Here is a 14,073-nt window from a genome sequence, read left to right as displayed (position 1 = left end):
TTTATTGAACCAATTTGGGTCACATACTATGAAGCAAATACTGTGGGCTGGGGAATGGATGGATGATGCTGATTGGTCACTAAGGTCATGTGCCTTCATAGGGGAAGGCATATCAGCTCCACCAGAACCTGAGTCGAATGCACTGAGATTGGAAGAGATGAGATGATGTATCTTCCAACTGTTGGTGGCCTAACCTAAAGGGAATTGAAAAAATCTACTTTACTTATATTACATTACATAAATCCTAATTTTCATCTTCCTCTTGGGATGTAAGAATGCACAGTTAGGGAATGACAGAATTTTAGAACCAAAAGAGGCTTTGTAAATTATGTAGTTGAAAACCATCAATTTTAAGTAATTTTCAAGAATTCGCTCATCTTTAAATTGAGTTTTCTAATTGCAAGAACTGGTTATCTTACAGCAGTGCAAAATACTTGAGAAGGGTATTATAAAATATAAATTAGAATTTTATTAAAGCATTTATTGTATATCCCAAAGATACTTTGGAATGACTCTTAGGGTGGACTAACAGAGGTTATTACCAAATGCTTACATGAAATTTTTTAAAATCCTATGTTTTTTTCCCTTCCCAGCTATGTTTTAATTTCTCAAGTTTTTATCATTACGGCAACTTGTTACTCAGTTTAAGATGTTTATTGAAAAGAAATTCTGATTTTTTAATTCCTTATATTTTTTATTCCTTTGATCACTGTTTCTCCTAATTATTGTAGGTAAGCACAACTGGTATACTGTCATTTGCAAGCAGAAAATAATCATTCCATAAATGTATAGCAGTTCATTTCAGAAAACATACACTTTTAAAAGGAATGCAATAAGAACCCCAAATGGACAAATTCTGGAGCCCTGACAGTGATGTGAAGCAGGTGTCATATTTCAAAGCAAGTCAGGACCACAGGGAGCCAAAGGAACTCATTTGTGTCTGCATCTGGTTACCTTAGTTCATTAGAGCTGGTGATAAGGAGGCCAAGGTCAGGGATCTGATCTCTGGGAGTGCCTGAAGGCACCCTGGATCCAAGGCCACAGACCAGAGAACTGTCATTATCATTAGAGGGAATAAGATGTGAAGATATGGAGAGAGTAATGTGGAACATTTCCTACCCTATAACCACATCTGTATAGCATGTTGTCCTGTGTTAGTAGCCAGACTCTTGAAAGGCATTTATGTCATAAATGGGAATTATAAAATGATAGAGAAAGTATTAAACTGATTTTTGCTGACCTGTGAAACTTTAAAGTTTCAACATAATTAGATGTCTTTGTCATATTAGAGATAGTGATATTAAATTTTGCAGGAAATACTGATTTTTAAATTTCCAAAGGTCAAAATTGAGATACAAATAGATACTGTAATAGGATTAAAAGACAAGAAGAGCTGTTGTTGGTGAATCTGTTCATTGAGCGTAATAAGATTATTCTCAGGCAGATGACTTCTTAGCTTAAACAAGAAAATGAGCTATGCAGAGCAGACATGCAAGACTGCAACTTATATAAACTCACTACACTTTTGTGCTTTGTTAATATACCTTAATCCTGATTTCTTTTTAGAAAACAGAAACATTTATCATAGTAGCTCAGCAAAGCTTCATGGAAGTAACTAAATTTGTATTTAATCCTAAATTTACCTGAATTAACTATGTATTAACTATTCTTGTTGAAACAGAATATCAAATAAAAAGTCATAATGACTCTGAACTGTGTCCATTTTTTAATTTATTAACATTTTAAGCATAAATACTGTTCATTATAGTTACATTGGCAAATACCCCAATATGCTATCAGAGCTCAGCCAAGTAAGTTAATGATATATGTAATAGGTTAGTATAGTGATATTATTTAGTGCAATTGAGATTTTAATTGTGTGAATAGTATACAATATACAGTAAGAAATTTTATTAGACTTTTATAGGATAGTGACATTTCATTAGCTGCAACTATTAGCTATTTATGTGAATAAATAATAACAAAGTAAAAATCAAATTTTGGCTAGTATTTTTGTCAGGAAAATAAACATCAAGTTATAAGGATTCTATTTACAATTTTAAAACTCATTAATTCTTCATTGGAATGATATCTTCTCTATCCATTATTAGTTACATAATGAATAAATTATTCATTATTGTTAATCAATTCTTGAGTGCCTAAAATAAGAATGTCACAATAGATGAGACATTAAGCCAGTCCTTATGTTGACATAAATAAATGTAAAAATTGTTGATCTTCTTAAGGAATTTACAGCCTACATGGGATGCAAGACATAAAATACTTACAATAACAATTAACAATATAAAGCATCCTGTAATACCTACTAAGCGATTTGGAGAGTAAATGCTCAAATAATTCAAAAACAAAGCAAAACTATTATGGGAATTGAACCAGGTCTTGAGAGATGCCTGTAATTCATATCCATAGAATGTGATAGACAGTTCACATGTATGTCCAGATACTTTTTATCCCAATATCTCCTTAGCTGTAGTCAGTCTATATTTTTGAAAATATTTTTTAAGCTGATATTTTAGTTTTAAGTATGAGGTTTCATAAGACATGTTTTGAGTCCCATTTTCCCACATAGGTACCTCTTCAAGTATATTTAATGTAAGACCTTCCTCTCTGTAGATATAGATATAGACGATATATCTACACCCAACACATATAATAATGTGTGTTTTTAAATTTACAAACAGTTATTTACATAAATAGAAGAACATGTGTATTAGTCTGGATTCTCCAATGAAACAGAACCAATAAGATATTGAGAGAGAGAGATTAGTAATTGGCTTATGCAGTTGTGGGGACTGACAAGTCTAAAAACTGAAGGGCAGGCTGGTAGGCTAAAGACTCTTAGGCAAGAGCTGATGCTGCAGTCTTGAGGTGAGGCAGAATTTCTTCTCTCTCAGGGAAACCTGTTTTGCTGTTTAGACCTTTCAGCTAATTGGATGAGGCCCTCCCACATTATCAAGGTAATCTCCATCACTTAAAGTCAACTGATTGTAGATGTTAAAACATGTCAACAAAATGCCTTCACAGAAACACCTAGGTTTGTGTTTGATTGGTAACTGAGTACTATTGCTTAACCAAGTTGGCACATAAAACTAGCCATCACACATGGCTTCTGGTGTCCTATTCTACTTAAGAACATCTCCCTCACCCCCATCAAGTAACTTTATTAACCTAAAATCATATGCATAGCTTCAACAAGGGAACATACTTATAAATTTAACTGAATTGTACACCCCGGTTCAACTAATGAAGAAAGCAGTCTGTATTCTCACAGCCTAGTCTAGTAACATTTTCCTTGAGATTAAACATGCAGACTCCAGAATAGAATGTGAAGTGGATATGAAGAAGGCACTGAAACTGGTTATTGGCAAAACAGCTCTTAACTCTGGAACTGGCCCCTTGTCCTCTTCTTGAATGAGAATGATAATTAGGCTAGCACAATTCACTGAGCACATCCTAGGTGCCAGACCCTGGGCCAAGAACTTTTCATGCCCTTAATCCAACCACCTCTTAAAACTCTTACAAATAGTGTAACACAGACTTAATTTGTGTCCCTCCAGATGATGCTGAATAACTATCAAGTCTACTTCAAAAAATATATAGTTCTAATTTTATTTAATTATCCTTGTTGTATCGAAATTTCCTAATAACTGCATTTTAGGACCGTTCAGAATAATTCAGATTAAAGCAGTGATGGGAAAAAACAGTTTACTTTGATTATTAGCCACTACAATTAAGTGCTTTAGATCACATAATCTTAATAACCAGACTAATAAATAATTACAGGTTTTCCCTTTATCTGAGAGTAGAGTGTTCCTATGAAACCTTTTATAAGCCTAGATGGCATAAAGCAAAGAAGCAATTACCATTAATTTACATGGAAAATTTTTGAGCATTCCCAAATCCAAAAAATAACCTCTCTTAGTCTTTTCTGGTACCTTAGGACACATCTTGCTAACGGATGCACAAAATAAATCAAGATAAAGCACAGATGTTCACACTGTTTCCAAGTTGTGGCGGGTTGATGCTGAGATGCTGAGTGTACTTCCCAGGGAAGGAGCTTGGTGGTGTCATGCTCACTGCTCAGGGTGCGTGTTGCCTCTATAAAGGCTCTCAGGAAAAAAAAAAAAAAAAAAGCCAAATGCTCTTTCCACTTGTCGCCCTTTTTTTACACTCCCCTCCCCCAAAAAGAAGGAAAATTCCATATTTCTTTTAGGTAGTAAAAGCAGGTACTAATGTAGGTCTTTTGTAAAAGCAAAGTGGTGGAACATGAACATTCAAAAAGCAAGGGACACGTATATGAAAGAATGCCTACCTTCATTCCCACCACAAATGCCACACTCCCCAAAATACAGTTTGGGTTTTGAGGAGTAAAGCTATACACACTTTTTAGGTGTTATTTAACCTCTCAAACCTTATGCATCAAAACAGTGGTGGCAACTTTGGATTACTCAAACATTTTCTACTATAAGATAAAAAAATATCTTTTTTTTTTTTTACATATTCTGCTAACAAAATTAACCACTGACTCAGTTCAGTGTTCACTTATGTAAACAAAGCAAAATTCAACCCCATATCATTGTTTTAACTTACAAAGAATTCTGTTTGTGTTAGCTATAGTCTCATTTCAGTAACAAAGATCAATATAAGACATTTTTAAAGATGGGTTTTTAATATATTTCTGAATCCAGGCATTTTGTTTAGAATGAGCCCCAAAGTCCATATAGAGTCATACTTTTAAGGTCCAAGAACTTATGTCCCATAGCTAGTTAAAAATAGAGCAGAGTCCAGAACCTTCACCCCCTACCCCAACTGCAGCCCAGTCAATTACACTGCATTCTGGTCTTATTGGAGCTCAGGCTCATAAAACTGCTTTCTCCTTGTAAACTCTTTCCTCATATAAACATGCATCTCTGTGTTGAACATAAGTAATTATAATATGGTCACTGTATTATAGTGAATGATCCCATTTTTTTATGATTCTTCTACAGCCCTATCAATCCCCAGGCTGCATCAGTGTTGTTTCCAGAGATAATTAGAGAACTGTTTTAAGACATTGAGCCAGGACAATTATTCTGGTCTCTAAGACCAGTACCTGACCTTATTCTCAAAGCAGCCAAAGAGTCCCATCTCAGTCCAACCACAGTTAATATTTCTCTTGGACATAATCTTTATTCCTACCATTATATTCCCATGGATTCCCCCCCGCCTCCACTTTCAGGAGTGGAAGGGGTGTGGAATATCATCATATGTCAGTTCGTTCTCAGCATTTTAATTTATGCATATTCAAATATATGTAATGACTCAAGATAAAATCTTGACCAGGAACAGACACTTAATGGGGAAAAAGTCACCACACTGCTTCCTTGCTGAGTCCTAAAAGCCATGCCTCTCTGAGTCTGGTGCTGGAATTGCCAAGCACATACATTTCCTTAAGGGTCTTAACTCATAGGCTTTTCCAAGAGTTTATGCTTCATGGTTTCAATTTCCAAAAGTAGAGCTTGCTGTCTCTACCAGTAGGTCTGCCCAATCTGTCCACACCAGAATATCCCTACAAGCATTAGGTCTATCCTATAAATTAGTCACATAGTAGATTTCCCCCCAAAATTCTACAGCTTTGACTGCATTGTGCTAATGCTTTAGATGTTTTATATACTTGCTAAAAAAAGAGAAGATATTCCTAGTGTGTTCACTGGGAAGTATGGGTCCTACTTGCTGTCAGATATTTTTTACTTAATTGATTCTTTGAATACTTAATTCCAAAGTCTTTCTCACCTTTTTTATTTCCCTGGAGTCCTTTTTCAGAGATCCCTCAAGAAAGAATCTTCTTTGTTCTTAGAAATAATACTTTTGGTTGTGAATAATACAAACCCAATAATCTTCCCTTTAGTGGCCACAAATAGGTGCATTTTAGGAGAGGAATAAAGCATAGCAGATGATAAAACTTAGTCTTGAATATAAGCAGAAGCATTTACAATTCACATGTATAATAACCTTACATTTTACTGTTCTGGATTTTTGAGAGGTGCTTTATATCATTACTTTATCTTGGTGGCTAAAATCTACTGAGAGGCAGGTAGTGATAGAGACCTTAAGAAAGAGGCAGGGTGGAAGTGGAGTCCAGAAATATCTTGGGACTTGGACATATCTTTCTTTGATGGTCTGCCACAGTTGTCTCTTATTAACTTTCATGATGCTAAACAAGTTCCATGTACCTAGACACAAGCTACAGCTTGCAAGAGTGTTTTCTTTTTAACTTGACATTGATTGAGATCCTTGCCAAGTAATGGCAATTTCCTAAGTATGTTTATAACTGTAAGAGGGAATGCAGGCATCATTCCCCACATCTACCACCTCCCAGTGGTGGAATCCACTGGCCCAAGAAATAAGACAGGCAAAAAATGCAAAAGATGGCAAAACCTACACACCATGAGGAAAGGATTAGTCATCATCTAAACAATGCACTTAAAAATATATTTGTCCCCTTATCTTACTTGTTGTAAAAGTAATATATATTTATTGGGTAAAATTAGAAAACTAAGAAAAATGGATAGAATAAAGTTTGCTAATAATCTCACAATTTTGAGTACCAGTACTTTTAATATGTTGCTGTATTTTCTTCTGATCTTTTTTAGAATATGTGTGTTTTGACCATTTTTATCATAAAAGTATATTCTACTTATATTCACTTAACTTTGTAACATCATCATTTATTTTTGTTCTTGAGAATTCCTCACAAAACTTATTGTAATGGCTTGATAATAATCCATCATGTGGAATGTCCCAATTGATTAACATTTTATTTATTTCCAATTTTTCACTATTGCAAGTAGGGAATGCCTTTGTACTAAAATCGTGTGTGTGTGTGTGTGTGTGTGTGTGTGTGTGTGTGTGTGATTAACTCTGTGGGATAGATTTTGAGAAGTGGAATTACTGGTCCACAAGGCTATCTGCATGCATATAAAATTGATTTGTCAAAGGGTTGTAGCAACTTAGTTTATAATTTCACCACCTTTTTTATGGAAGTCTTTATTGCAAAGCCTATCTGTGCATCATGGCGGGGGTAGGTTTTCAAGTACTAATGTAAATGAGAATTTTTAAAATGAGAGAATTTTACATAAGAGCTCTCTGGTAATGTGAAGCTTACCTGGTGTGCCATTCCAGAGTGACATAACAATAAATATGGAAACGTTAATATTAAAAGAACCACTTAATTGCCAGCCACCACTGATTGTCATTGATGAATTACATTATTATATTCATGGATATAAGCACTCAGGATGTAAAGGAGGTTAGTACAAACTACTGAGAAATAGTCCTCTTTTATCCTGTTGGTTGTCCTTTTTCCTCTTTATGATTATACAGCTTTTCTAAGAGTCTTAAAGAACAGAACCAGAATGTGTGTCTTTTTTCTCCTTTTATGCTCATCCGTGCTATTAATCATTCTCCACACACTGCTGTTTCCTCTTAAATGCTTTGGGTGGACTAGGGGGGAAGACTTTGTGAGCTCCAGTGCAGTGGTGTATCATGCAAGAGCAGAAGTGGAACTGGCTTGAAGAAGTACAGGCCAACTCGCCAGAATGGGATATTTAATTCCCTAGTTATAGCTACACTGGCCAAACATCTTAGAGTCTTGGAAGTTTCAAACAAAGTTCTTTTCCTCGTACATTCTACCTGAAATGACCTCATAAGGTAGCATAAGCATTATTAGTCTATTCTTACCGCCTTACTTTATCTGTTGCTATTTTTTTTCTTTCCACTTTGTCCTTAGGGCTTTTACTGAACTGGCTCTAACGACTTACCTTATGTTTTTGAGGATTAATCATTTTCTTCCTTTTAATTTTATTTGCTAATTTTCAGCCTTACCTTTTCACTCTATGGAAATAAAATATATAGATGATTTTGCAACTTGGAAATTTCTTTCCTATACATAATGAACATTCAGTACTGCAGCCTTTGTCCCTCATTTACTATAATTATGTCTCATTTCTCATGAGGATGTATCAATGAGAATTCCCTTAATATGTGTGGTTAAGTGCTTTATCCTAGTTATTTATTTGTTTGTGTATTTGTTTATTTTTGATGTCAGGAAATTCAATAGTTGGGTTATTTAAATCATACAACAGAGTAGTATTGAAACAGTGCAGGTTTTGATATCAGTATATCTGGATTCAAGTACAAGCCACCTCTTGCTAGTGTATACAACATTCAGACCATAAGATTAGGTTCATAATAAGTGGTCGTAAATTTTAATTTTTACCTCATCATGTTTATGTAGTATTTATTATGTGTGTAGCAATAGAATAGATATTTCAAAGGTATAACTAACTTATGTAATAGTCATTTTTTCTCTCACTGGGAGATTAAACCTGTTAAATTATAAATTATCACCTAAGATCAACATCTTTTGTACTTGGAAATCATTTCTCCACTTATCTTCCATCCTGATTAATTTTTCATATTTTTTAACTTTACTTAAATCCAAGTTAGTTAAAATATAGAGTAATAATGCTTTCAGGAGTAGAATTTACTGATTCATCACTTGCATGTAACACCTAGTGCTCATCCCAACAAGTGGCCTTCTTAATGCCCATCACCAATTTGGCCCATCCCCCCACCCAGCACCCCTCAAGCAACCCTCAGTTTGTTCTCTGTATTTAAGAGTCTCTTATGATTTGTCTCCCTTTCTGTTTTTATATTATTTTTGCTTCTCTTCCCCTATGTTCATCTATTCTGTTTCTTAAGTTCCACATATGAGTGAAATCAAATGATAGATGTCTTTCTCTGACTTATTTCACTTAGCGTAATACGTTCTATTCCATCCACATTGGTGCAAACGGTAAGCTTTCATTCTTTTTGATTGCTGAGTAATATTTCATGGTGCACTACATCTTCTTTATCCATTCATCAGTCGATTATCCTGATTAATTGTGAGCTGAATCACTTGTTCTCAAAGTTTTAGGAGAGCTTTACAAATAGATGTCCAGGATGCACCCAAATCTATTGAATAGTGAGGCTTAGGCAATTGTGAGGCTCACTAGAGCTTACAGACCACTGAGATAAATCATTGTTGTTTAACATTCCTACATGGGTTAGTGAGGTATGCATCCAACATACCTCTTCTTTGGCCCCCAGCAAAACCAGCCTCCTAGCAGAAGTGACATCTGAGGTAGGATTTGAAGAAGAGGAAGGATTTGTTCTGTGCAGGAAGCTGGGACAGAATTCAGGAAGGTGTTCCAGGCAGAGGGAGCTGAAAGTGCAAAAGCCCACAGAATAAGAGAACCAGTTCATTGAGGGTAACTGGAAGAAGTTCAGTAAGGCTGTTGTGTAGAAGGGGAAGTAGGAAGGAAGTAGGGTTAATAATTTGGACTTTATCCTAAGGGCAATAAGTTCCACAAAAGAGTTAACAATAGACAGGCACGATTGAATGCTTGCTTTACAAAAAATCCTTCTTCTGGCAGCAGTGTGAAGAGTTGACTCAGGACAGAAATCAGAGAGAGTCAATGATGGGCCTTATCCAAGGTAGTGGCAAAGGAAATGGAGAGAAGTAGGCTGATTTGAGCAGTGCTTACGAATACCTAAGGAAGAAGTTGTTGAATTTGAATTTTCAGCTTTAAGTGACTGAATGCACAGTTTAGACAGGACACAGAAAGGGCACCCCCAATGGAGGTGGGAAAGTAGTGGTATACAGCATAAAGAAGCAGCGGCTGAGTTATTTTTTTTCTTGTTCGGTTTAGAATATTTAGTTAAGCCTCCATTTCTCTGGGTGAGATGTAACCTTACCAAAGTCATGTTACTTTTAGATTAGCCGTAAGTTTACTTCTACTGCTTGTGTTAGCCATCCTGATGGTGCACTATATCTTTTTAAAATAAATTGATTTAAAGCAGGGGAAAAAAAGGGAAGGGCCATTTTCTTTGTTATTTTTATGTCTTGTGCCTTTCAATTGGCAGAGGAGCCTTTCCCAAGCCAGGTGGTGAATGACAATGACTGAGGAAGGGACACCATTTTTTGAGTGGCATCCATGTTGACAAGGCAAAACCTTGCACACAGAAGGACACATGTAAAAGTAATAATCCATGCGGGCTAGATGCTGACTGCATTTGGTGGAAATTTGCACATAGAGCACTTTCCTACAATTTGATCCTAATAATGTCAAGCCAAAGGAGTGTTTAGTGACAGCCAGTCTGCTCTGATAACAGAGATATGCTGCTTTCTACTTTCACTTTTTCTAAAGTTCACAGATGTGCTCTTGATGTGGTCTGAGTATTTTTTTGAACTGCTGGAAAATTTCACTCACACACTAATGGTTCCAATGAACACAAAATACCTCTTCCAGAGTGCAGTTGCCAATAAGCAGTATTTTTAGAGGCACATGTCACAGTTTCTGTTTGCCTCTGTTGTGACTGTTAATGGGCCCTGAATGATTAAGAAACAGCCTCTGATAAAAGGCATTACCCCACTGTTTCATTATATACTATGGGCAGTAAATGTTTACTACACTTTGAGCTCAAACTAACATGTCATTAAACCCTGTTCCTATTAAATAAGCTCCCAGTGCATAGCTGTTACTCCCTCGAACATGTTTGTCATTTCCCTGTGTCTGAAATAGCAAACCATGCCTTTTGGATTCTTACAGCTAAATGCTTCTTAACAATGATGTCATATCATTTATGCATGCTTCCTCAGGAAGATATTTTAGCTTTCTGAATTCTTTGGCTAACTTTGCCACTCTATCCCTGTTTCCAATAATATTCTCTGACCTGTTGAGTAAAAGAATTCTTTTGAAAGAAGAACTAGGAGTGAAAAAAACAGTACATAGATCTAAACACTAGATTTGATATGACATTTTATTGCACAGAATGCATGTACTATGATATTTTCGTATGCTGGGGGTAGCTTTCCTCTGGGGATTGGAGAACCAGGATTTCTGGTCTGACCATAGTAGAAATCTATTTTTCTTTCCCATCTATTTTCTTTCCCATCATAGTAGTGAGAGTATCTAACTTTCTCACCCGCCAGATCTGCAGGAAACCTATTTCTTTTGCTGTATTTGAAAATGAAAAAGGAAGTGCTTGCTATTGAAAACAGTCCCAAATACTATAATGTGAGTGCTAGAAATTATGACTGTAAGCAATTAGAGGGGAAAAGTCATTCAGGTGCCATTTTGGCTTTCTGTAAGTATGGCTATAAAAATAAAGTGCCTCTTTGGGCATGCTTAGTCATTACTTTGGGGTTAAGAATGAAGACAAGGAAAAAAAATCTGACACAAACATGTGTTTTTCATTCTGACATATAGAGTTAACATTATTTTCCACAGCTACAACTCGGAAGGGGTTAGTATCTTTTAATTCATTTTCTAAAACACCATGGTAATATTTTTATGCTGGCTAACCTGGTGGTGCTGAGAATACTCTGTGTCTGGTTCTCTTTGGTACAGAGTATTCACTTTTTTAAATGGTGAGGTTCATTTCCATGTGTTTACACAAGGGCAAGAAAATGTCTTCTCGCCTAAAGCTTAGGCATGGCATCACTACATGTGGCTTTGCTCAAGCATAGACCTCGCCAGGTGGCTTCAAAATCCAGGAGGAACAGGGAGTTGCCAGGGTTGGAGCTTGTGTGCAAAGTAGGCTGCCACTGTTGGCATTGAGCTGCTTCAAAAATTCCCTGTGCTAAGTTTGAAGCAGAGGAAAATTCTGTTGACGGTCAGTTCTAAAAAGCATACTTTTGGTAGAAAGGAAGAATTGTAGGAGGAGATTTTTTCTTTTACTCCTCTTCCCAGAAGGATCCTCTGCTTATGCTTCCTGAATCCAATGAGGTCTAATAAATTTTGAAATCTAGAGAAAGTCATGAAGGCTCATTTGAATATCTTCAGCTAGTCGACTTTTATGCAGCCTCTCTTAGTAAAGGATCAGAATTTATTTTTTCTATATTTGTGGATAGAGGATAAGTGATGTAAGTAAGCATTTCTTTCCTACTAAAAGAGAATACTCTATTCCACCAGCATTTTCTTAACACAAGTTCATCTCAGAATTAATCTTCTGTATCCCCACAGTACTGCAACAGTAACAGCACATCTCTCAGTCAGCATGTGTTAGAGTTATTTCTGCCTCACTGGACTGTGAGCCTGTGGGTGCTAGGTTCCAAGGCCCACTCCTCATACAATGCACAGGCCAGGACTTTATCCCTAGTAGGTGCTGAAATCTGATTCATTGAATGAAATCATACTGAAGGGGGAGCCCACAGGGAATCCCATTTATAAAATGCTGAAAAGCATTTGGTGTCAGAATTCATTGAATGGCAAAACCTCTTCTGTCATGGACTTAGTGAGAAAGTTCTGTGTATAGGGTCACTTGGAATTGTCATGATAAAAATTGGAGGGGGGTGGGCAGAGAACCAGAGAGCCATTTTGTATGGGGAATAATCCTGGACAGAATGGAGACAGGGAGGCTTATTAACTCTTTATAGGATGGTGCTAAGATGATTGGACTGGCTTCAAAGACAAGATCTACTGAGAAGCCATAGTCAGTGAGAAGCACATGAAGTGCACCCAAGCTTCATTTCTAACTGTAAGGAAACATTGGAAAGGTTTTAAGAGCAAGTGAGAACAAATTTAAAAATAAGCAGCAAGCTGGGCGCCTGGGTGGCTCAGACGGTTCCGCGTCTGACTCTTGATTTCAGCTCAAGTCATGATCTCACCGTTCTGAGATAGAGCCCCGCATCTTGGGAGTCTCTCTGTCCCTCTGTCTTTTCTCTCTCTCTCTGCTCCTCCCCCTCTCATGCTTTCTCGCTCTCAAAAATAAATAAATAAATGTTAGGAGAAAAAGATAAAAATAAGCAGCAAGCTAGGATTTGCCCCGGTACCTACTGTCATGAGAATACTGAATCAAGGAAGGGGCATTTTTAATTGGAAACATTTTTTTAATGGACTAAAATACAAATTTCCCTAGGTGATTTATAATGCATTGAGAATTTATTTATAAGATAGTATTACAGGATAGTGTATACTACCCAGGAAATATTCTAAATGTGATTGCTTTCCTGGTGAAATCAAGCATTCTTTTTTTTTTTTTCTTTCTTTCTTATTCCTTATCTGGAGATGCTATTTATTCACCTGTAAAGAACTGTGGTGTTTCATCTACTTGATTTTTGCAGTTCACTGTGTTTGTTTTTATCAGCTACCTATTACTAATGTGAACAGTCTGAGAAATATATATTTAAACCTAACAAAATATTTTAAAATAGCCTTCTTTTCAAAAGCTTATTTCCAGGATTCTCCCAGAATGAAGGTCTCACCCTGAGAATATCTTAGGTCAACTGGGGAAATAGTTATATTTTAAAACCTTCTTAGGTATAGCTTATTGCTGGGTAACAGTAATATGAGTCTACAAGGTTTTATTAGCATGGAACACATTCTCCGAAAATAGAGAAATACCTTCTTATTCAAATGAGCCTTTTCTTCTACTTCCCACAATTAATACTACTTTATCTCACACCCACTTCATATACCACCTTTTCAAATAGAGGCTTTCATCTAAATTCTCTTGTTGTATTCCTTAGGCCAGATATTTAGCATCATTTGCTGGGCTATCAGTGGGTAATCCTGGGTTTGCTGACTGTGTTGAGCCCTGGATCATGCCACCATCAACCAGAGGTAATGGGACCAGGCAGGATGAGGGCAAGAAAGAGGGTAGGCAATGTTGCTACCAGAACAAGAGCATGGCCCAGCACAATGTTAGCCCCAAGGTCATTGATGCACAACACTTAAGGGTGAGGAACAGAATGGAAGGAAATTTCAGGGAACAGAGACAAAGAATGGTACAGCAAACAGAACAGAAAAGGGCCAGGTTCCCAGTGGAGAGTGGCAGTGCCATCATGTCCCCTAGGAAGAACACACCGGTGGGCCCCCTGAGTACAGGATGAATTAGCTACTTTCCATTGTACCCCTCCGCTGCAGTGTGCCATAGCAGTTCACTCCTTAGCCTGCATTCAGGCTACCTTGCTTCAAATCCTCACTCTGCTACTTACTAATTGTACCACCTTAGGGAGATGACTCA

The 14,073-nt window shown here is 36.6% G+C and overlaps 1 protein-coding gene across 1 annotated transcript in view; it reads left to right on the top strand.

The window, feature by feature from the left end:
* KCNQ5 (potassium voltage-gated channel subfamily Q member 5) overlaps positions 1-14,073 on the top strand; it is a 516,838-nt gene that overhangs the window by 164,308 nt on the left and 338,457 nt on the right. The gene's annotated exons all lie outside the window — the stretch shown is intronic.

This window comes from Lynx rufus, unplaced genomic scaffold (assembly GCF_022079265.1).
Source record: "Lynx rufus isolate CCGP_SWC_20201006 ecotype Redwood Valley unplaced genomic scaffold, mLynRuf1.p SCAF_6, whole genome shotgun sequence".
Lineage (NCBI taxonomy): Eukaryota > Metazoa > Chordata > Mammalia > Carnivora > Felidae > Lynx > Lynx rufus.
Note: the sequence above shows the minus strand (reverse complement) of the source record. Positions and strands in the feature narration are given on the sequence as shown.